Consider the following 25,502-nt stretch of genomic DNA (forward strand, 5'->3'; position numbering starts at 1 on the left):
AGTTATATTGTGTAAGTAAATAAATCATAAACAAATCACGATATTATGTGTGTATTAAATTATGACAGATATACGATCCTAAATGTGTTGCTGTATAAATTTCATAAATCTTAAACTTCTGACATTGTTCCATATTAGATAGAGACGCGAATACATTCAGTAACCAAGTGTAAAGCAAGATACCTGGCGCTGTTAAAGTTTGCTACAGCAAATTTTAACAGAATAGACATTTTTATGATTTTTAGCTTTCTATGAAGGAAAAATTGGTAAAGACCAATGTTTTGGTACATTTTCATGCATTTTAAAGGAATATACAGAGTGTTTCAGAAAGACCTCCCGCAAATACAGGAGATGATAGTACTACAAAAATAAGAATTGCTTGTCTTATGAACTATATGTCCTCTTGTTTTCGAGATATAGAGTGACAAAATATTTTTACGAAAATTTCCAAACGGTTCGAAATATTTTTGTGAAATTTGGTATTTCCGGGTTTAAGGATGCCAAATACGTTGGTTTAATTATTTTTTGTATATTTCATAGAGGACGCTACATTCCTATTACACTTTAATTTCTAATTTTTTCAAGGTTAGGTTTTTTACCATTCGGACTCCATTTTCTAATGTACAATTTTATTTTCTAAAAAAATGTACTCTTGTTAAAACTCCCTAATGTACTTTTCCAACATAAATAACACCAAATTTCCACGTAGCAAGAGCTGTCACATTTCATTTAATATAATTCTTCAGTTGTTTATTTTCATAGGGCATAGCCTGCCTCGTTATGGAAACAATAATAATCTTTATAAATACTCGGGTATTAATAAAAAAATGAAACTGCAGTTATCAAAAAAATTTCAAAATGTAGCAAGTACTCTTTTAAAGACATGCTTGATATATTTTTACAATTTAATTGTGGCTAGGATTATGTCAAAATATTGTTTAGAGAACTAAATAAAGGGGGATGTTCTAGCTAAACTTCACTATTTTAGCAATAACTTGAAAACGAAAAAAGATATCGACCTCCGGTTTGTGTATTTCTTTTCCTTAATCAAAGGTCTATCAAGTCATGAAAAAACCTATATCGTTGCATTTAATTTTTTAGTAAACGGAGACACTCTGTGTCATATATTTGCATTAACAGGTTGCACGATATTTTGATTTATTTTCTGACTCTCCACAATGGACAATATCAAGACTACCACTTTTATTAAGAAAAAAATTACAATGTTTTAAACAACTAAATATGTAAAACTATGAATATGATTGTGCAATAATTAGGAAAATATATTTTTAGAGAAAATTATATCACAGGCAGTACTACTAAGTATATTTTGAAATTTTTTCAGTACTCTTAAATATAATTTATACAACTTACTTCATCAGATAAATAAAAGCTAAAAGGTAACAAGTAAAAGGCAAAAGATGAAAGGTAACTATTAAAAGGTAAAATGTAAAATCTAAAAAATGATGAACTTTGATCTAAAATAGAATAGAAGACTATTTTACATATACAAATTTAAAATAATTAAAATAATTTAAATAAAGCAGTTGGGGTTGTTTTTTTTTCTCAGATATCTAGGATAGGTGTTGTATAAACGTTTTCAGTTTTGGTTCATGGCATTTGTTTTATTTCTTTACTTATCATCCAGTCAACTAACGAAAATCAAGATCTAAACGGAATAAAAGAGCGTTATGAATGACTTTCAATTAGCTTTAATATATGGAAATACAATTCAGCCGCAGCTTTGTTTTGCATATTTTTTGCAGCCAAGAAATACGAGGTATCGGAATGTAGGGGTAAGCAAAATGCGCATCACTTCACCGTCAAATTGCAGAAAATAGATTTTTATTCATATAAGATAAAATACAATCTTATTTTTGCTTTGATTTAACCGCTCCATTTCTGTCACAGGAGCCTCAATATTATCTGACTGATGCATTAAAACAGAATGCTGACACGTACTACTAGAACCTGGAGTTGAAGTGTCATAGTAAAGAATCCTGTTGGCTATTTCATTTTTGTTACTTAAACTGCATAACTTTCTGCAATTGTGGCTGATTTCCACTCACCATGTCTCTTGATTACTAATAGATCGACTCCTATATTAGCCAGTAACGTTACCGATGTTCTTCGGAATGAATGGCTTGTATATGTTTCAGGATGTTCTAGTTTCAAAAACTATGCAATCTTATTAGGAATCATAGTAAGGGTATTCTTGCCGAGTGGTTGATTGTAACATCTACCTGCTTGATAGCGTATAAAAGAGCGTGAAATTTCAGTTTTAATTTCCAATCTAATCTTGATATATTTATTAATATTACGACAATTCTAAAAGTACCATACCTTCTCTATGCAGATGATGCTAAAATATATTCTAGAATAAATAACATTGGTGATTGCATCTTACTTCAGGATAATTTGAATTTGCTGAATGTGTGGTGTCAGGAAAATAAACTTCCGTTAAACATAAGTAAATGTACAGTTATGTCGTATTGTCGTAAAAAGGAAATTCTGAAATTTGTAAAAGACCTAGGTGTATTTTTTGATTGCAAACTATGTTTTGACTGTCACATATATAAAATAATTTCTGATGCGACTAGAAATTTAGGGTTTGTTATACGATATTCGCGTGACGAAAGTCACGTATGAGTATCATGAAAATGATACTCATACAGTAATGTTGCTTTACAATTAATTTGTTAGGTCCAAGTTAGAATATTGTTCGGTGATATGGTCACCAGTATATACTAAATATATCGAAGCGCTTGAAACGGTGCAACGTAGGCTGTTTAAATTCTTAGCATTTAAAGAGGACTATCCTCCATATATATTCTCAAGAACTGCTTCTTCGAAGGTTTGAAGGCAATTCTCTACTTGTTCGTCGCAATATGCATTCTATAATATTTTTATTTAAAGGAATTCATTATATCCTTGATGTACCCGATTTATTACATAGAATAAATTTTGTCATACCTAAAACCTTGAGAAATCAAAATAAAAAGTTTAAAACGTTCTACTTAAAAACAGCCAACAGTAATATATTACATTATTCTCCTTTCTACAAGATATGTAGAAGTTATGATCTACTGTACACTTTTATAGATATATTTAATTATAATGTTAAACATATCAAAAAAATTTGTTTGTCCTTATCCCCCGCGGCTTAGTTCGTATTTTTTGTGTTGTAATATGTATGTATGTGTGTACAAATTGTATTGTTATTCAAAAATGTGTTTGTGATTTGTAAGTGCATGATACACTGGACATATTCATTGTTGTGACATCTTATTTTTTTTTGTTTTAATTTATTTTATTTTCTGATACAACTTTTTTATATGCATTTTTACTGTTTTGCCTATATACCCTGTATTTTTGTTGTATTACCTGTTTGTATTTATATATTTTTTTTCTTCTTCACACTATCCTGTAATTAGGACTTGTTCCTGTTGGATAGTTTAGTCTAAATAAATAAATATTTCTTGAGAATTTCTAGGTGAGAAACAGAACATACCATTTGAATCTGGAATTGTAACTACAATAATGTCATCGAAATTTTTGAAATAGTCCAAAGTAAGTTTGCACAACTCATCAAAACGGCATGCTCCTGCAATGCCTAAGACCGTCACTACCTGCATTAGCAAATATATGTTATCGGGTGCCTGAACGAGAAAATCGTTGACTTGTTTTGTATAGCCGTCATTCTTACGTTTCAAAAATGCTCTCAGCATATCTGGTGGGTCGCATCTTTTTTGGAAAAACGTAAACAGTGTGTTAGTCTGACGTACACGGACAAGAATATTTCATCTAGTATAAATTCTGAATCTCTGGAAGTCGGTATAGGGGTTCCTCAAGGATCCATACTAGCCCAATTCTATTTTTACTATATACCAACGAATTTGGCAACGTAGTTTCTGATACCTCTTTTGTCATGTATGCCGATGACACATCCTTGTTAATATCTGATAACCTAGACAATTCTCTAGAAACAAAAACGAATGCTTTATTAAAGTCAGTGGGTACATGGTATAGGTCCAACCATCTCTATCTCAATCCTGAAAAAAACACAAGTAATTAGGTTCCATAACAGGCAAAAATATTGTGCCAAATTACGTTTAACTTTGAATGAATCTGATATTTTACGCTATAAAAATTAAATAAAATTTTTGGGAGTAACAATTGACGAATTCCTCAGCTGGAAATCTCATTGTACTCAGTTAATATCGAAATTAAACTCGGCATGTTATTTGATAAGAAATCTGAAACCTGTTTTAACTTCTAAACAATATTTATCAAGCGTATGTGAGTTCCAGACTGAGATATGGTGTTGTTTTTTGGGGAAATTCCTCCTTTGCATCAGACGTTTTTATTTCACAAAAACGTATTTTAAAACACATGGCTCATAGTAGTTATTTCTCACAATATCATTAGTTATCACAAGGTTTACAGAGCAAAGTACACTTATTTCCAATACCTATAGTAGGATCGTATTCGATGCAAAGTAGAGCAAAAAGTTGTCGGTCTTTTATCAAAGGAAAATCATGTCATCATTTTTAGGAGGCGTAAGGTGAACCATTTCAAATTTAAAATGAAATTCAATGTTAAATCTGAAATACCGCATCATGCCGATTGTGTTCTCGTAGTAGCTGCAGTCGTCCAGGTGCATCGAGTGTACGTAGTGGTCGGTTATACGTCAAATACTAACCTGGCGAGCTTGATCGTAAAACAGAGAGCGCTTCCAAAAAACAAGTAAACAACAGTGACGCGTACAGAGGTAAAATGTAGTACATATGTGGAAATTATAAAAGAAATTGGATTTATAGTAAATTTCATTTAAAATAAATAGTTTATGAGAATAAAGGAATTTTTGTAGGAACAACAAGGGTGCCAGACGTGACGTGATCCCTTCGTCCCTTCATAATGTATAAAGAAATTATTCAATTTCTAAAACCCTTAAAAGCGTATGGCACTGGATCCCTTGACAGGCAATGATTTATTACTTTGCATCGAATATGATCCTATAGGTAGTTGTAATTTCAGGATGTAAAGTGAGATCGCCCTGTATACGAAAATCTAATTCAGCCGCAGTTTTGTTTTGCATATTTTTTGCAGGCAAGAAATATGTGGTATCGGATTGCGGGGTAAGCAAAACGCGGCTCACGTGAAATTCAATAACCGTAGCAAAGATCCGCCACCGCCAAATTGCATCGCGTCCCGATACAGTCACGTACCGGCGAGATCTCGCGACGACGACTTCAGCTCCGCCATGATTAATGCCGGAGATGTTTCAAAAATAATGTCTCATTAAAGTCTCGCCCCTCGACGGAGAATAGCGATTTATAGCGTAAAACTCAGTTTGCAGGCTGTTCATAAATCACAACGCGCCCTTACCGGGACGTCTCACTTGTCACAACAACTACACGTAAATAATAAGATTTTTAAATTTCCTACCCCATATTTTATTCAGATTGCAGATAATTTATGTATATTTATGTAAACAATTTCATGCTCGACATGAAAATGAATTTAGAAACCAGAAAAATAGACCCCGACCGGCGGGGTCTTCCTCCGCATCCCGAAAGATTTGTGTTCCGACGACTTAATGTTTTTTTAATGGATCGCTTTGAATGTAAGGGGCTCGGGTTAAGGGCAAATTGTTACTTTACACCCTGGAACGCAGTCGTATAAAAAGGCGAATACAAATATTGGCATAGCTGTATGAAATTAAAAGGGCAATTTCTCGGAAACGACGGAAAGGTTTACATTACCGTCGGGCTGTAACTGTGTTTGTTGATGTGATGTTTTTTTAAGTACTTTTCGAATAACAACTTTAAAAAATTCCATAAAAGGTGTTAATCTAATACTATAAAGGGTGTCTCAAACTCGATAGTATGGGCCTACCGTGAGGATACAAAATATTTAAATAAATTCGTGACACGTGATGTTAAATGCGATGAGGTAAGCTCCGTTTTCAATCGAAAGTATTATCTTTGGGATTTGGCAGCAACGACTAACGACATCATCAGTTATATTTTTTCCAGAAACATACCCAAATTTTTTCCATATTAAAAGCTCTATTTTTTCTAATAAACTTTTATTAGAGAAATGTTTCTGTGTTACTACCCGTTTAAAAGTTATAAACAATATCGTCCTAAAGAGTCTCAAAAGAAATACCACCTAAATATCACATTAACGGTGGAAGAATCAAGTAGTCGTTGGAAAATAATTGAATTTCGTTGTTTAAAGTGCATAAATGTCATTAAGAATAAATAAAAGGGTTAAACTCGATAAATCTTTAATACAGTTAAAACAATAACTAAACTTAAAAAATGAGGTAAACGCTTTCATACTACGTACATAGTACAAACTATTCTCATGACCTTTCATTTCAAGACACATATCCAATCTTTTCCTGACTTCTTTGTAGGCTGCATTTATTAACATTTCGCCGTTAACTCATTACAAGCGTTTGTGATTTTTTCCTTCAAATGATTAATATCTCGGGAAGGTGTTTTGTAAACCTTATTTCTTAAAACCCCCCACAAAAAAAATCGAAGGGTGTTAGAGCTGGTGACTTTCCAGCCCACTGAATAGGTCCATTAAGCCCTATCCATTTTTCTGGGAAAGTGTTATCTAAATATTGCTGCACAATCCTGGTCTTGTGGGGTGAGCCCCGTAGTGCTGAAACCATTCCTTAGCTGCAAAGGTACATTCTTCAGAAGTGCAGGAAGTTCTTCTTGTATGAAATTTAGGTAATCACGTTGTTCAATGTATGTTCATAAAAATACGGCCCAATTTAGTCCAAAATGGCCTTGGCTTTGGACTGAATTTACAATGTGGGGATTTTCAATGGACCAGTAGTGTTCGTTGTGCCTGTTTGGCAAACCATTACTGACAAACCGACTTTCGTCCGTCCAAAGAACGTGCCGAAAAAGGTTCTGATCAACAGTTTCTACATTTACTACAATTTGAGCTATAAAATTAAGTCTGTTTTCAATGTGACGCTCAGGCAAATACTCCAAATTGTGAATTTTGTAGTCATGATACCCATTGGTCTTTAAAATTCATTTATTTATTTATCCAAATTCAATTCCCGGCTAGCCTACCGTATAGAACTTCGTGGATTTTGTTCGAAATACTGTAACAGTCTAGCTGTATTAACATTGTGTCTTACCCTTCAGTCAATTATTTGATTTTTGCGAATAGAAAATGCATCTTTATTTCGTCGCAAGGTCGCCTCCAATCTTGTAAAGGTTCCATGATCAGGAATGAGGCGCTCTGGATACTTTTCTTGATATAACTCTACAGCTCTGCTTGAATGTTGTTGTGACTCGCCTTAAATTAGCAACATATCAACTTTTTCTGAATGAGAAAATATTTTGTAAGCACAAAAGTTATACGTCTGACGTTCGTATTGAGAAATTAAGCGGGAAGTAATAAACAAAAATTTCTCTAATAAAAGTTTATTAGAAAAAAGAGAGCTTTTTAACAGGAAAAAATTTGGATATGTTTCTGGAAAAAATTTAATTGATGACGTCATTAGTCGTTTCTGCCAAATCCTAAAGATAATACTTTCGATTGAAAATGAAGCTTACCTCATCTTATTTAACACTGTGTCCCAAATTCTATTTAAATTTTTTGTATCCTCACAGTAGGCCCATACTATCGAATTTGCAACACCATATACTACGACGTTTATAATATAAAATTCCTTTGAGATGGATAATTTCCAAACTAATAGTTTCAATTAAACGAGAATAATTGTCGTTCCATTGCAACAATCAATAATTTCATGAAATTTAGAAAAGACAGAACAACACGTCAAACATTGAAGATCTTATCCATAACATCAAGGAAGTCCAACTAGATCTAGATAATATCCTAGATAAATTGAATGAGTGACATTGTTGTCCACAAAAAGGAAGAAAATTTAGAAAACTTTCCAAAAGTTTACCTAGGTCGATCTTCTGCAACGATTAGATTGATGAGGTAGCTCAAGAAGCAGGTATGACTTTACCTCTATCTTCAATCCTAGTAAATGTATACAAGATACGAAGACCTTGGAGTCGGAAACCCTTAAATCAAAATGTTGGTTCAGTTATGTTGAAGATACATTTATCTTATGATCGCTAGAATGTAACAGTATTGCGTTCCTAGATGTCCTAGTGAGGAGGAGATCGGATGATACCCTAGGACACAACGTATTCAGAAAATCAACCCGCATGAATATTCATCTGAATGCTGAGTTTTCGCCCTCAGAAACAAGGTATCGTCAACACCTTAGTACATTGAACATGTACCATCTACGAGTAAGAACACATCCAGCGAGATGGGGCAGCAATTGCAATGTACTCCACGACCTAGGTGTATCAGCATCTCGTGAATATGTGGCAAAGTTATAGATTGGATGAAGTGCGTACTGTGTTTTGCAGCTGTGTTGTGCAAAGGCGTATTACTTCGTAAATGCATCATCCTGTACATTTTCAGTGTAATTTCTTATTAAAATAAATGGAGATGAAACATAAAATAAAGGAATTTAATTCCTAGTCGAAGAGAATCGTGTTTAACGTGTGTAATTATTTTAATATTCTGTCGTGGTAAATTGTTACAGTAGTTCTGATAGCAGAATTTTATTGGCTTATTCTATCTCAACAAATATTCTACGGACTGTACTATATATTAGAAAAAATGCCTCGATTATCTTTTTATGTGTATCTACTATTAATGCCTATTGAAAAATTTACGAGCTAAAATTGGTTTATTTATATATAATTTATGTATAATTTAAATGCAATAATGTATTATTTCCATATCATAGTTTTGGAAAGTGAGTTCATTTATTCCGACGGCCGCGCCATGAATAATGTTGCAAATGTAATGCAATACCTCAGTAAACCAGTTAAATAGCTCTGCAGTCAATACTTAAATTTTTAATTTAAAATAAACTACAGCATGGTCGGGCGTCAGTAATTTTAATTGAAAAACCATGTTGTGTCGGATAAGTGCATAGAACTGAAAATCACCAGTCAAATTCGGTGATATAAACTACCCTAGTAGGAAAAATCTAACGAGTAGGATGTCGATACGCTTGTTAAATGGACTAGTTTTAATGTAATTTTCGGCGGAGCACATTATTGAACTGAAATCTGTTAAATCTCTTATAAGTACATCAACAAATGTGGACCGGGTTTCAATTTTCGCCATTGTCGTCTGAATTATACAAATACGGCTTTAATCCGAAACAGAAATCGGCAGTATTATTCCTCAGATTCACTAAAAAATGTTTTAAAATATTGCTATAACGGATTCTTACTCAAGATGTGGCAGTATTTATAAAATGTAGGTACTTAGGAAATAAGTGAATTAGTGTATCCTCTTTATTTTTTGCTGACGGATGGCAATTCGATATTACTGATTATATAAAAAGTTCTTTTCCATGTGTTCTTCCGATATTGTTAAAACTTGGCTGGCTCCCCTGCAAAAACTGGCATAAATGATACTTTTCAGCGGAAAAAGTTGCGGCCTTCCTACACGTATCCTTTTGGTTCTTATCAAACGGCTGACTAAAAGATATCATGGAAAAGCAGATGCATAAAGTGAGCGAAACATATCAAATAACCCCGTGCTTAAAACTTTTCAGAACCCCATTCCTTAAAATATTATTTCGCGTTTCAGAAAGTTGCAGAAACTTCTACATATTACACACGTAGGAATACTTACCGAAAAAACTTTTTATTAGCGCCCTTACTACGTCGGACGAGGCCCACAATATTGCCCAACACTCTCTTTAATATTCGCAAATCCCTTATTGATGAGGAATTTGTAAGTACATGAAAGTACATTTTCAGAGACACGAGTTGTTTTGTTTTTCTTTTAATATCACAAAAAAAAGTATCTACAACTTTCGTTTTTACTATTTTTTGGGAAGTAATAGCCGAGATAATACCTATTATTCTTACTGAAAATTATTATTAATTAGAACAAAATTTGTATACTTAGTAATCGTTATAATTATGCATTTCACTGTTTAATATAACAGCGTGTTTGCTAACTTGAAGATTTATTTGCTGCACATTGAGGGAAAAGCACCTGTTTCATTTCATGTCCAATTAGTCCATGTCCCTTTTGCGTGTAGACATACAGAATATTTAAATTTTGAATTTCCTAATATACAGGGTGATTAGTTATAATGACATTAATTTTAACCACGTATTCCGAAGGCCTAATAAGGACAGATTATCGAAATAAAAGATTTACTCGTAAAGCAATAAGTCAGTAGGTATATGTACTACAAACTGAATAATTAGTTGAACAAAATACTAAAAACTCATATTCAATTACAAACATAGTGAAAACGTTGCCAATATAAACTAAACTTAAAAAACTAAACTGGAATAACCTAACATTCGAAAACAATTATTATCCTTATATATTGGTTTTTATTAACAAATAAATAATACTTAAATATCTTATTCATTCATGTGTTTAGGTAAATAAATTCGTTTACTCCTTTTCCTTCACTACGTATTAAAAACGCAGTAAAAACTAGGTTAGTGACCGAATAATCCGGTAGGTTAAAATTCACTGTCGATAAACCTTTGTGGGTCAACGGTCAGGAACGCTCCGAAAAGGGGTTTACATAATGATTTGAACATTTTTTTTCAGCGTAAATATTTTTTTTAATCGAGTATTCGTATTCTTCTCATTTTTCCCTAGCTTCTCTTAAAATTAATGACATTGTGACTGAATCACCGTGTATGCACAAACACGAGAGGCCATTTGATTGCACGGCCATCTCGTTTGCCAGACTTGAATACTTTAGACTTGTATTTCCGCAAATATTTAAAAAAATAGTCAAACAGAGAAGTCAATGATACTGAAGAATTATACTGCACCAAAAGCTATTAGATAAACGCAGTACACTTTTTTTTTGTTCACTGATAAGGCGACAACATTGATTATTACTGCAATCTGTGTATATATAAGACGTGTCATTCCCTATGGACTCCAGCAGTTCTCAATATGTTTACCGTTTTGTTTAAGCAAGGTCGGTATTTATTTCTTTTTTACTTTTTCGCCGCATCATTATGGTTTAATAGAACAAGACAGTTATCCTAAAAAAAAAATTTACAAGCTTGTAAGCACACTGCATGTAAACTTACCTCATTTTAGTCTATGATCGAGTTTTAGTATGATAGTTCTGTTTACATCTAGCGACAATCTAAATATAAACGAGCAAGTGACGTTTCGTACGAGAAAATAATAAATAACGAGCGCTTCTACAAGCTCTGACGACGTAAATTAGCAGAACAAATAACCACAACTGTTGTCTTTGAATTAAGACTTCCTGTGGACATGACAGCACGTGAGGCTTTGGGTATATAATTGAATCCACTGCATATTACATGGCGACTTCTATCTCGGAGAGTAACAAACGTTGCATGTCTTCATGATTTAATAGCCAACTTCCCGAGATCCATCATCTCCTGACGGATAAATTTACTAAGAGAATCCCGAGAGGAACGTAGCCCGTGTCTATGAGTCGCAAACCATCGAATTGCCTTGCTCTAATGTTGGTGCTTGTTGAGGGGTTCGTTTGCTGCATTCCCATTATCATCCATTTTTCATTGGTCTGATAAATTGTTATAATGTTACTAGAATTAAGCAATTTCTCGTTAATATACGAGGCATGTCCAACAAAGTAAGAGCACTAAGTTGGCAACACTGCATTCAAGGTCAAGTTGTGGGAGCAGAAAGCGCACTCACTTGTTTCAGTCAGTTGAGAAGTATTGTTGTAATGGTGTGTTAAAATGAGTGCCGCTATTTCGAGGAGTTTAATCCAGTTTCTTCTTGCAAAGGGTCCACACCCAATTACAGAACAAGACTTGTAAGCAGGGGCGGAGCTGTCGGTGGAATCAGCAGTTTCAAACAAGTTTTCATCTTATCAATGCGTCTGGTCGATATATCCTGTATATTATATATAACTGCCTTGACCTAAACCTTTGGGAAAAAACATTTGAAAAACTGGAAACGACCTACACGAGGAACTTCAGGGTACGTGTGAAAGAGAATTAGGAACGCCAGACTGAAAACGTTGTCGCAGTCTTAACGTAATTCAAAGGGTAATTTGTTGTAATTGGAGTTGGCTAAGAAAAACGTTAAATTTAATTTTAACCGAAAAGGCGATATAAGTGTTATTTAGATTAGAAAATCTGAAAATCTTCAGTGAATTCTGAACTCTAACAAACTTTCCAGCACGCGATATTATTACTTGTCACGAGAAAATTATGCCGCATAAAATATAGCTGTACACAAGTGAAGGCTGAAAGAAAAAGTCGCGCCGCATTATCTGTTCCAGGAGAGCCGTTATACCGGGTTTATTAGCAAATTGAATTATGTTCCTCAACATTTAAAGTAGATATCAGTTAGAAAAGTTCTGTTTCTAGTTTAAGTTACTACAAGTATGTTTATAATTTTTTTTCTATATATTTAAAAAAACAGCAGCTAATAATTTTTGTGCCCACAAAGTAATTTCATTGTTCCAACTGATTTTCTTTTGATCAATTTATGCTGAAATGGCAATGAAATTCATACACTTTAGTATCATTCACAATTACAGGAAAAGCAATTTGACAAGTTTCAAATTCTTGAATTACAATTAATATAATTCACGCTATTTAATATTTTTGGGTCATTAGATTCTCTTACGCAATGAAAGTATTTATAATTCTCAACAAATCTTCAGTCATAGATAGGTTTAATTGGGCTTGATAGTTTAATGATAGTTTTCATCCCATAAATAAAAGTAATCACAAAATAAAATGAAAAAAAGTTTATTCTGACTTTCGTTTACAATAAAAATTAACGGTTTTCGATGCAAACGGAAAACAGATAATAAAAATGAGGATAGGTGGGTCGAAATAGTATAATAGAATGTTTTGGTATTCTTCAAAAAATTTCTAGAATAAAATGTTCTTATAACATAAAAATCTGAATTTACAGAAAATATCCTGAACATTATACACTGGAAAAAAAATTTCACTCAATTTTACTCAATTTCTGTTCACATCCGATTTAGTGAAATTTTCACTATATTAGTATGAGTACAACTGAGTAAAACTATTGCATCAGAAATGAGTGAGTTTTACTCAAATCCGATTTAACCGAATATTAATCGAGACTTAATATATTGTCTTTAATTATTGTAATTAAATCACTGCATTTAAATACAATTTTCACTACAATAATCAGATAAACCGATAATAGTCCAACTCCAAAGCACACCATACGCCATATTGCCACCCACCACGCCACGGACACGAGATAACCTAATGAGACGATGGGAACAGACAAAGACAATACAACTGGATATGAAAAAGGGTGGGATCACTCAGAAATTAGCACATTTACTCTGATTTAGGTACAAGGGCACCAAATATGAGTTTACATGAAGAATTTATTTAAGGTGTACCTTATATTTGAGTGAAAGTACTCAATTTAGTTTAAATATAATCACAAATGAGTTAAATGATCAAAATGACCAATATTGAGTGAAAATTTACTCAATAATTTATACTGCTGTTTGTTGAAATGGATGGTTTTGCTATCCTTCACATTATATATTATAGCCATTTGCATAGATTTCATTGAATTACCATATGTTGTAAAGCAAATTAATTTGTTTTAGTATAATTAATTATTTGTAGCCAAATAATATTGGAGAAAAACGTTACATAATTTAAACTACAAATATCTTGAAATATTAGTTATAAAATCAAAAATTTTATTCGATTTTTTAATACGTATGGCGAATACAGACGTATTTGGACATTTTTCACAAAAACTATTGGTTTAGAAAATTGTAATTAATTACTCCTTTTTTTATTTTGTTATTAAACACTTGTGCGTAAGTTGATGTAATGTCAATGATATATTTATTTTTACAGTACGAAAAATGTTTGTTGCATAACTTAATTGATTTATATTGGGATATATTCGCAGTACTAGTAAGTATTTTAGATACATTAAAGCTAATTAGCAGTATTTGAGATTAATTGTACACATTTATATTAATTTGAATATGAATCGAATGGCTTTTTGCTGCCTCGTTTTTTTTAATACGTAATTTTAAATTCTTTCTAATTAAAAATTATTCGAATTATAGCTGAAGGCACTCGTTTAATATATTTTTTTTTGTAAGCTACTCGAGATGTGAATAAAAATAATATTTACACAATACATCAAATAGGTACAGCGGAAAATTATTCATTTTTCTATGTTTTGGCGAAGGCGCCGGTAAAAATATTTCTACAGCTGGCGCTACCGGTATATTATCTAAACGTTATAATTTTTTATAAAGAAGATAGTGGACTGTGAATTTAATAGTAGCGGAAAGTTTCACATCGAGCATTTCAGTAAATCGTATTAATACAAGCCAATGTTAGCCACAACTCATTTTCTTACAAACCTTTAAACTTCCGTGAAATTAAATCTTTAAAATACACTAAGCGTTAAATAAAAAAATATATTTTCCTCACATAAAGTATTGTTAAAATATGAGGGATGATAGTTTAGATAAAAATATCCTGTTTTTGATTAAAAAACGTAGGACTCTTAATCCATAAAAGCTATGTTCTACAACTAAATATTTACTTTCGATGCAATGAATTATTTATAGATGTAGCGGATTTTACACTACGAAAACTACACTACACTTGGCATGAAAATTTAGCAAAAATGCAAAAGCAGATATGAGAATTGGACATACCGTTATTGTGTGAGTCGAAGTTTTTGAAGGTTCTGGAGGTAAGTCTGCGCAAAAAGTCACCTCGTAAGCCTCATTAATTAAGGCCAGTTTAAATACCGACCGATTACTATACCCGCAGCGTTGGTTTGCTAGACCCTCTCTTCCAACAAAGCTGATTTACGAGTCAACAATTTGATGAAAAATTGTTCTGCCGCCGTCAGGACCTGGAGGCTTCACCTCAGATATCGACCTGTGAGTAGTACACAATGCAGTAGTGTTCTCGTGCAATGAATTTCATTGAAGATTTATTTTCTCTCCATTCTTAAAATCAAGTTTTCGAAAAAATACAGTACAATATAATTTTATTTACTCAGAATGTTAAAAAATCTGCCGTTCATTGTAGACATTACCTGAAAATATTAAAAAACATCGTATGGACAAACAGTAACCCAAAATGTCTCTTTTTAGAACAAATTGGACACATTGAATTTCAAAATTCAATGACGTAAATGTTCTGGGATGTCCGATGATAATTATTAATAACACTTTCCATTAAATTTGTAAAACCTAGATAACTTCCTTTCGTGACATTAGGAGAGTTATAAAATTGTTAAAAGAAACATTTCAGGAGTTTTCCCAGAAAGCAAGTTCACGCATGCTCTCTTCACTATATTTCTATCTTTGTCTTAATACTTATAATCTGGTATGATAATTTTTTTAAGAACAAAAAGTTGAATTGGGCCAGGTACATAAAAGATGACTTATATATAGTAAAGCTGAACTCATCGCCGCTTTAGCTGTTGTGTTTCCTAATTAGGCTATTGATTATATGATTTTTAAAGGAACTATGATGTTCAAGATATTTTATTACATGAATTGTTCAAGTGGTTATTTTAGATAAAAAAAACTGCGGAGCGCTATTAAATTAGAGAGTGGAAATTGGAGATAGGGGTGAAAATGCACCTATCAGTTTTTTAATTGTAGCTTGAAAACGAAGCAAAATTTCGCTATAGTTCATAGGAAAAATTATTTAGAGAATTGAATTTCCTATGGTAATGGCTTATTTAAAAAATAATAAACAATTTGAAAAAAAGCAAAAATTCGATTTTTTTATTTTTTTGCCTCTAGTTTTTTTTGAGTAAGTATAAGCATTGCTTCATAAAAAAAGTAGATACAATTTCCTTAAAAAAAAGAGGTTGTACAGTATTTTTGGATGAGAATTGACTGGATATATGGCCGCTCAAACTTAGCCAATTTTAAGATTTTTGTCGCGTTTACCCTTATACGTTTTAATTCTAATTTTTTGCAAAAAAGGAAGTGTTCGTTTAAGGATTTTCATCACATGACTTGTTCGAAGGATCATTAATAATGAAAAAACCACGGGGTGCTATTAAATTAGAGAGTTGAAATTGAAGATAGAGGTGAAAATGCACATTTACAGTTTTTTAAATATAGCACAAACGAAGCAAAATTTCGGTATAGTTCATAGGAAAATTTTTTTAGATAATTAAATTTTACATCAAAATGGCTTATTTAAAAAATTTAAAAGAAAAATTCTATGCAAAAAATCGTTAATAAACAATTTAAAAAAAGCAAAAAATCTGATTTTTTGAATTTGTTTAAATTTTTTGACGCTAATTTTTTTTAGTAGAAGTAGGCAAAGAAAATTGCTGCACAAAAAAAAAACTAGATGAGATTCCCTTCAAAATGATGCGGTTTCAAAAGTTTTTGGACTAATATTGAGTGAGTTATAATAAGTTGTTTGACTAATTTATGTTAAAAACGACGAAAATCTAAAATATATTTAAGTTTGACCGGTTATAACTCAGTCAATATTAGTCCAAAAACTTTTGAAGACGTAACATTTTGAAGGGAATCTCATCTAGTTTTCTTGTACAGTAATTTTCTTTGCCTACTTCTACTTAAAAAAAATTAGAGTAAAATAATTTAAAAAAATAAAAAAATCTTATTTTTTACTTTTTTAAAATTGTTTATTCACGATTTTTTGCATTAATTTTTTTTTATTTTGAAATAAGCCATTTCGATGGGAAATTCAATTCTCTACAAAATTTTTCCTATGATATATACGGAAATTTGCTTCGCTTTCGTGCTATATTTAAAAAACTGCAAAAGTACATTTTCACCCCAATTTTTTTAAAATGTCTACACTGAAGAATGAGCACATTTCATGCATTTTATATTTATTTCTATACGAGGCCTTTTCAGAAAATAACAGAACTTAATTTTTTGTAATTTTATTATTAATTTTACACATTATACATTTTCTTTCAGTTGTCTGGTCGTCCAACGAGTAACAAATTTTTTTTATGATATGACTCAATTGAGATGCTTACCTCTTCTGCCACTCAATCGGCGATTTGCACGCACCGGATCTTTGACTTCCTAGTGGAGGATAATCTTCAATTGACTGACGACCACTTTTAAATTGTGAAAACCATTCGTAACATTGCGTACAATCTAGAGCATCATCTCCATATTAAACATTATTTCATAATTCATTTAGAAAATAATATTAGTTTGGTATTTATAGGCTTTATTTTACGTTTACATAGTTTACATACATACATACAGAATTTCATTTACAGAAATGACCCTATTGCAGCCGGTCCATTTTTCTCTCCGCCGTAAGTGCCGCGACTTCCCCCCTCCCCCGCCCCACCCTATATTACTCCATATTTTACCTGCCCTAGTCGGAATCCCCTGAATACATTTACGAAATAACGTTAATATCTTGTAAAGTGTAATTACTCGGCGGCAGCGGCGGCAGGTTGATGTTCCTATATTACACTTAACTCGGCTCAACTTATTCACACGCGGAGACATGAAATTAACAACATGAAGACAGCTGATTTATGCACTCAGCCCTGCTCAGCACTTTCGAATTATATACTCAACTGGTTGCGTGTCTCCTGACTCCGCATTAGCGACGATGAGACACTGCGACTGGAATTAACCCTAAACGCGGCGTCGCGTCTTTAGTTAGCGAATGTCTGTTTTCGTATAAAATTAGACGTGGGCCTCTGTACGAAAATATTGAAGTTTGTCAGCTACAGTAGCATTGTCATATTGTGTTACAAGTACAGAATTTTCTCACGAGTTTAAAAAGATCTTCATTTCTATGATTCCTAATAAGATTGCACAGTTTTTGAAACTAGAACATCCTGAAACATATACAGGCCATTCATTCCGAAGAACATCGGCAACGTTACTGGCTAATACAGGAGTTGATATATTAACAATCAAGAGCCATAGTGGGTGGAAATCAACGATATATTTTTTAGTAATGTTTACTATTTTACTGTTCATTACAATTTTTAATTCTAAATAAATCCTTGTTTTTGACATTTCTAAATTATTTTAACTACTTCAACTATTAGCATTGGAAATTTCAAAGCCTCGAAGCCATCTCGAAAACGGTGCGAGACAGCTACTTGGAAAATAAGAATTTGATACCAAAGATGAGATACCTTAAAGTACAAAAAAGTTATGTCGTTTCCAACACCTTCAATCTACGGCAGCTGGCACCCTCTATGAACTATAACCAAAATGTGAACAAATTTCAATTCCTCTACCCAAAGAACCCCAAACCCCAAAAAGTTGTGTAAATATTTGCATTTATTAAGAAATAAATGTAAATAAACTAAAATAATATTTTACATTTAACACCCTGTATCTCTTTAACTATCAACTTTTGTACTAAGGTAAGTTCGGTTAAATCGCAATATTTTTTCTTCGGGAATCTATCCATGAATTTTGGCCCACTACCTCGGGACCACCCTATATTTATATAGACCAAAGATATAGTCATATTTTCCATATCATCACTATTAAAATTTTCTTGAACTGTATTTTTATTGAAAAAAATATTTAAATTTTGTGGAGTGTTTGGTAAGTTTATTGAATATTAAAAAAGTAATAAATCGAAAATGGATCGTTTTTCGAATTAAATTAAAGATACCTTTTTTCTTAGAAATGTCACAAGAAGTTGCAGATAGCCATTTAATTTTTAGTAGAACTACCGGCGTTTTCAGTGAGAACGATTTCCGGTATCTACCACTGGTACATGTATTTCTATCATGTTCAGTAACAGAAACCAATATGTACATCGCTTATTAACATTCATCGAAATATGACGCCGTTTGTTAACGTCTAAATTAGTAGTGAGCTGTATTTTGATACAGAATGCCATTGAATTAAGCGCATTCTTATAAGGATTTCTTGGGGATTGGCTTAATAAGAAGCCCCAATTCCGCTGGCGAATGTATTGTGAAGACGCAAATTAGTGACGTTATATTTCCCCCTAAACAGCGTTTAAATGTACCGCAACAATGCACTATCTCTCTGCAAGATCAATTTAGTTATGTCTGTAATTAATTTTATTTTGGTTCTTATACTACACATTTTATTCAAATAAATGTTTTGGACATTTTCTATTTAATGTATTCATATTGAAAAAAGAGGTTTTGTCTTGCAAAAATTACCAATAAAATTTGGTCCAGAATTTTAACTACACCTTGTATACAAACCAATTTTTCTAAAATTGGCCATAAGTTAATTGGAAGGATAATTGTATTTATCATTATACCATACATAAATTAATAATTGGAGTTAAATAATGATTCAAAATTTAAATTTCAATCTGCTTTCACGTGTTATTTTGTATGTAAAGCATTTTTGTATTCTAGCCTAATTGATTTACGGTCGTTTAATCAAATAAATATTGTGTTTATAAATTGTTACAATTTTATTCTAATTTACATATCTCTCGTCGATATTTTCATGTTAATTAATAAATACATATATTGTTGTTAACAGGGCGATGTGTTTATATACGAATAATAAAACAGACGCATTAAATAATTATTATTGCATTAAATTAATAAAATGCATATCCAGAGCTATTTCATAATCCCTTTCTTGTATTTTATTGACAAAATAATAGAAGTTAATTGTTTGCACTGCTATTAATGTAATATTTCAATAATGAATCACCTGGAATTTTGTATTCAAAAACATGTACCTACATCGAGATTAAACTTGGAAAAGCAGACTGGAATATTCTAAATTTAAATTGACAATTTAGTAACATAAATTAATGTCATGGCACATACAGAGTGTAAGAAGTGTGACTGCCATTACTTCAGCATGAGACAGCGTAATCATAAATGAACAAAAAAGTTGTATATTACTGGGGCGTAAGTTTGGGGAGTTTCATCACAATGTGACAACAGCGCTTAACCTGCTGATGCAACCACGTGTACCCGTGGCAGACTTGTCCTACGGAAAAAATGTAAACAACTGTTATTGTGAAACATTTAGTAAATTTTAAGACAATTGTCTTCCAGTTTTTAAATAAACAAAATAAAATGTATCGACTTTGTAGTACGAAGATAGTGGTGTGCTTAAATTTTAGCTCGAATTTTTGTAATTATGAATCTCTTAAAACAGGAACTTAACTTTTAATCAAATTACTTATTTGAAAAATATGTAATTAAAGTACCCAAATATTTGCGTCGTCTAAATAATCATGCGTATTGAAAATAATTTATTTAGTTAACAAAAAGCAAAATTCAGTAATTTTTAAAAGCACAAGTACAAAACAATCTACAACATATGCTTAAAATGTTCACCACCATTTTCGATGCAATCCAATTTTCTCGTACTCGCTGGAAAACACCTCAAAAAAAGTAAATAGTGGTACGCAAAAAACACTCCGACACGGTCGAATCCAGATACCAACTAAATTATGTATTGCTAGACACCTTAGTACCTCTTGTTAATAAACTGCCGCGCCGTTGTCACATTGCTCGATATGGATTTTATCGAATTTTAAATTTATTACAACGCTAATTATTATTATTTAAGCATAAAGAAGTTAAAAAAAGTGATAAACATTGTATTTTATGCACGCAGTTATGTGAATATTCCTTAATTAATGGAACTTTTGTGCATCAAGTTGGAGATTTTGATAATTTTTTTCTCGGAAATGGTTGAGTTTAGGACCCATGTCACATAAGGTATTTTTGTTTATTTTAATGTATTCTATCGTCTGTTAAAATTAAGGCTGTCAAACTTCTAACACCCTGTATTTCAAACTAGTGCCTATAAATCGTTTAAACCATTTTATAATATCTTGTAGCTCGAAAACGATAAAATTTACTACCTTGTATATAATTCCATCACCTACCCTCAGAATTACAAAACAACTATTTTAAATATATAAATATCGAAAAAAAGTCCAACCTACACAAAGACAGTTAAGTCACCCCGATCTGACTACCCCTGCGCTCAGCGGTTGCGACCAACCATTTGTTACACTTTTAAATTTTATTCCCCTGTACACTGTTAGATTTTACATGTTTCCTAACATCTAGCATTACACTATCTTAAACATTTCCAATGCTAATATAACTCACTAAATAAATATAGGTTTTTATGTTTGTTACACTAAAATTCTTAACAATTATTTACAAGTTTTTAATACCCCTTACTTAACTGGATATAACTGTCCAAGATATTAATTTTAAGTGCCCTATCAAGGAACACAAAGTCTAGAAAGGATTTATCTTGGTATTAATTTTAATTGAGCAGAATACCGTCTTATAATTGAAGCATACTCTGGCGACGTTGATAGGAAGATAATGTTGACTGGAGCTTATTAATACTAGAAATGTTTAAGGAATCAGTAGTGTAACGATAGGTGTTTGGAAAATATATTGAGATGTACGGAAATGTTGTATATTTAGTAAAATGAGTATTTGTTTGGAAATTGAAAATAAAATTGAGAATTTGAATGAATAAAATTAACAGTGATAGATGTCACATGCCTATAATGTACTGTAAATTGCCTACATGGAAGGGGTTAAAATGAAAGGAAAAGTATCTGACAATAAATTGAAAAAAATATTAGCATATGAAATCAGAATTTCAAAGAAAATGAAATATTAAGAACTTTAAAAACAGTGATAACATACTGTGCCTGGTGGGTTAAATTGACTAACGATCCTGGTTGTTGCACTAGGTGTTGCGAGTGTAATTCAATGCCGGTCGGGGCATATAGACCGCGGAGTAGTTGTTTCTCGCAACACTGGCAATTAAAGCATTGTGTTTCATCCTCTGTGGGTGGCAGTCGTGCAACAAGTCCCTGTAAATAGTTTAACTGTTTTTATATTTGTCAATGAAGATTAAGAGAGACATACGGCGCGTGAATTTAGAATATTTATTAAATTTACATTTTTGAGCATGTTTCACAAGGACATACCTGAGTGAAATGTTTTGTGTTAAAGCGGAGAGGCGTAAAAATTAGATTACGCACAGTTAATAAATACCTGTAGTGCAATCAAGCAAAGTTCCCTGCGAAACTCTTGCTGTGGTGGCATAATAGAGTTAAAATTAAATCTGCCGTCTCACCTTTTGACTTCTCACGATGATTTACGAGTTGGAAACTTTTAAAATATATCGCCCTTAAATTTTCAAATACTTACAAAACATTTCTACGAGTTACGGACTCCAGAGAAAAGGGATATTCTTATATCCTTGAACGTTTCCCTTCGCTTCCGTTTATCTTAAAACATATACAAATCTTAAAATGTTGTAAATTTAAATACTCGGTACCCGGGAGAGTTACGAACAAATCGTATACGCGTAAATTTCCCTTCGAATTATATGGAAAGTTTGGAAAGAACAAGGCCGCTTGTTCCGAGACACAGATGCTTTTAAAAAAAGGAGTTGGAGAAATTCGAATGCCCCGCTCCTGGGACGTTGTCCTCTGAGAAATTATACACGCATTTCGATATTTTATTATTTATGTTCTTTGTCGATGTCAAAATATTTTGATGTCCGGGGCGAAGAATATTTATTGCGTTACCGGAATGGAAACTTAGTCACAAATGTAAGGATATACTTTCTGTTGTACGCGGCCCTCTGGGGAATATAACACATTTAAAGAACATCCTTCCTCTGGATACAATGTGCCACAATCAAGAAAGGAATATAAACATCCGCATCGAGGTCGTCCACTCTAATAGTTACGTTTATAAAATACATTTCCATCTTCTATTTAGAATTAATAGTTTTTATTGGGTGTTTATTTATTTTCAATTCAGTTCGATTAAAAACATGTATTTATTTACCTAATGCGGAGATGCAAACAGGTTAACAGTTCACAGTGCACTAATGTACAGATAAACATTGTAAATCAACAGTGAGGAATAATTAACAATAACAGTTAACAATTAACAGTTAAATCAGCGGAAAATATTAAAACTATATATAGTACAAACAAACCTTAGTACTAAGCAAGTGAGTGTTTCTAATACTTTTCTGAAATTACTAATAGCAACATTATATAGGGTGTTACTGAACTTATGTCAAAAATTTAATTGGATGAAAAAGGAGCAAAACTGATGTCACAAACTTGTATCGGAAGTTTAAGGTAATAGAGAAAAAATCTAATTAAAAATGTGTTTAATACTGTTTTGGAACTGCTGAAATACATGTATTTTATCGCCGTGAATACTTATAATTTGTAGGTTTCTTATGATGCCGGACTGTATTCGAAAGTCAGTTTGTAATACATTGTTGTAGTGATTGCTGTGCTGTTTTTCGAGAGTACATTTAATAGCCGTATTAAATATTATATGCTCATAATTTATGGCGAAGCAAACGAAAATGCCTACAGAGCTTGTACAGAAAATGTACAACGGTAAATCGTATAACTAGTATAGTTAAATTGAAAGATGCAACGTGATAAAACTGCAGGTAATTATTGGAAAACTGATATGTGTCATCTGTCATTGTTTTATTTTAAACAAATGACATGAGCCACCTATGACTGCATTTTTTAATAACATTTGATAAAATGCTGTTCGTCTCCGACCCTTATAAGATTTACCGTTGTACAATTTTTTTTTTCTGTAGTTGATCATTTGTTTTTTTTATAATTTATTGTTTGTTAGTTAGTATGTGATGTGAATAAAGCCATTATAACAATATTTTAAAAGAATATTTTGTCTCAATGTGATTTAGAAAAAAATAATAGATTTTCCTGTTATATCATACATTGCATATTGAAGTCGACATATCTCGAAAACAAGTAAATATAGGGAAAAACTTTATATAACAAAAATTACTCAAAATTTAACGGTCTTTCAGATGGACTGTATTTCCACGTTCCAGGGAACAAACAATTTGTTCGTATCGCCACGCCATCTATACAGAAGGATTTGAACTAGCAATTCTAACTCCAATTTGAAGCTATTCGAGGGACCTAATAACCCCAACTTCCGGAACTAAAATAAATTTCTTAATTTCGGAGATATTGGCAGCGGGAGTGTTAAATGGCACACCCTGCATATTTTTACCCTGGGGGTGGTTTCTACCGCTTTGTAGGGGTTGAAAATAAATTTTGTCAAAATAATCCCGGGAACCATAGAGCAACTAATTTCATGCAAAAAATGTTTCATACAATTTTTTTGATAAACCAATTCTTTTTGAGTTATTTCAATTGAAAACCCAAAATTGGACTTTCTATTTGAAAATCACTCATTTAGAAATACACACACCTTAGAAACGACAAAATCCAAACAACCAAGGCGACTGCAAGATTAAATAATAATGTCAAAATGAATCGATTAAGAAATGTCAAAAGACAAAACCTAATCTTTATTTCATGAACAATAATGAACTGTGGGAGCAGATAAAATGTTATCCACCACGCAGCAGTTAAGTATAATTTACCAGTCTCGGACTCTATTGCCAGCCCTCGCTCCGCTCGGTCGCAAAATCGTCCTCGACTGGTAAATAATACTTACCTCCTTTATGGTGTAAATAACTATTTTTTTAACCCCAATAAATGTTTTAAGAGACACTAAGATTATATGAACGAAAATTTACTGACAATTTTTTTAATAATTTCTGGTAATAAATGTAAAACACTGAGATATCTTCAGGATCAATTTACCTGGCTCGGGTGGAGCATACAACTCATCCGGAAATTACACCGACAATAACATTCAGAATTGCCTCCCCTGCGTTGTCCCTGTCGCCCTCGAGCCCACTCGAACACTTATTACCTCAGCCTAAGGGTAAAAAAAAGCTCCCCGTGCTGCGCGGCCCTCATCATTCAGACGAAAACGTAATTTTATGTTAAGCGATCTTGAGGGAAATTATACGCGATTCGCACCTCGGGTTCATACGTTAAGTATAAATAAAATTACGGCAGCGCCGGGTCGTAAATTAGTCCGCCGAAAGTTAATTTGATTATATTGTAATTTGTAGAATGCAATCCGGGCCACCCTGCGGCCGGCCGGCCGAACCCTTTCGCAGATGAGTTAGGGCCTCTCGGCCAGGGGCCCATTTACCGCCTCGCGGACGACCTTCCTTTATCAGTAGGGCACCGAAATAAGGAAATAATGGGAATGTGTAACAAGGTGACCGCATCTCATATACCGGGTGTTTTGAGCGCAAATTCAAAGTATTTATGCATAATACTCGGGGTTTTCGTCGGCTATTCATAGGCGTGTTCGTTGTAAACAAATAAATAAACAGGTAGGTATAAAAAATAAATAAATTTGCAAACTTTATCAACGAAAGGTCGTTTTTTACCCTTTGGCGCGTTCGACATTATTAGGATATAAAAACGCATGTACACGAAGCAAACGCGAAGGCAGTAACTGCCGTTATTATTAAATTCAGAGGTACTACTGAATGTGAAATATTTAAGTATTTACTTAAGATC

The sequence above is a fragment of the Anoplophora glabripennis genome, unplaced genomic scaffold, assembly GCF_000390285.2.
Source record: "Anoplophora glabripennis isolate ALB-LARVAE unplaced genomic scaffold, Agla_2.0 scaffold47, whole genome shotgun sequence".
NCBI lineage: Eukaryota > Metazoa > Arthropoda > Insecta > Coleoptera > Cerambycidae > Anoplophora > Anoplophora glabripennis.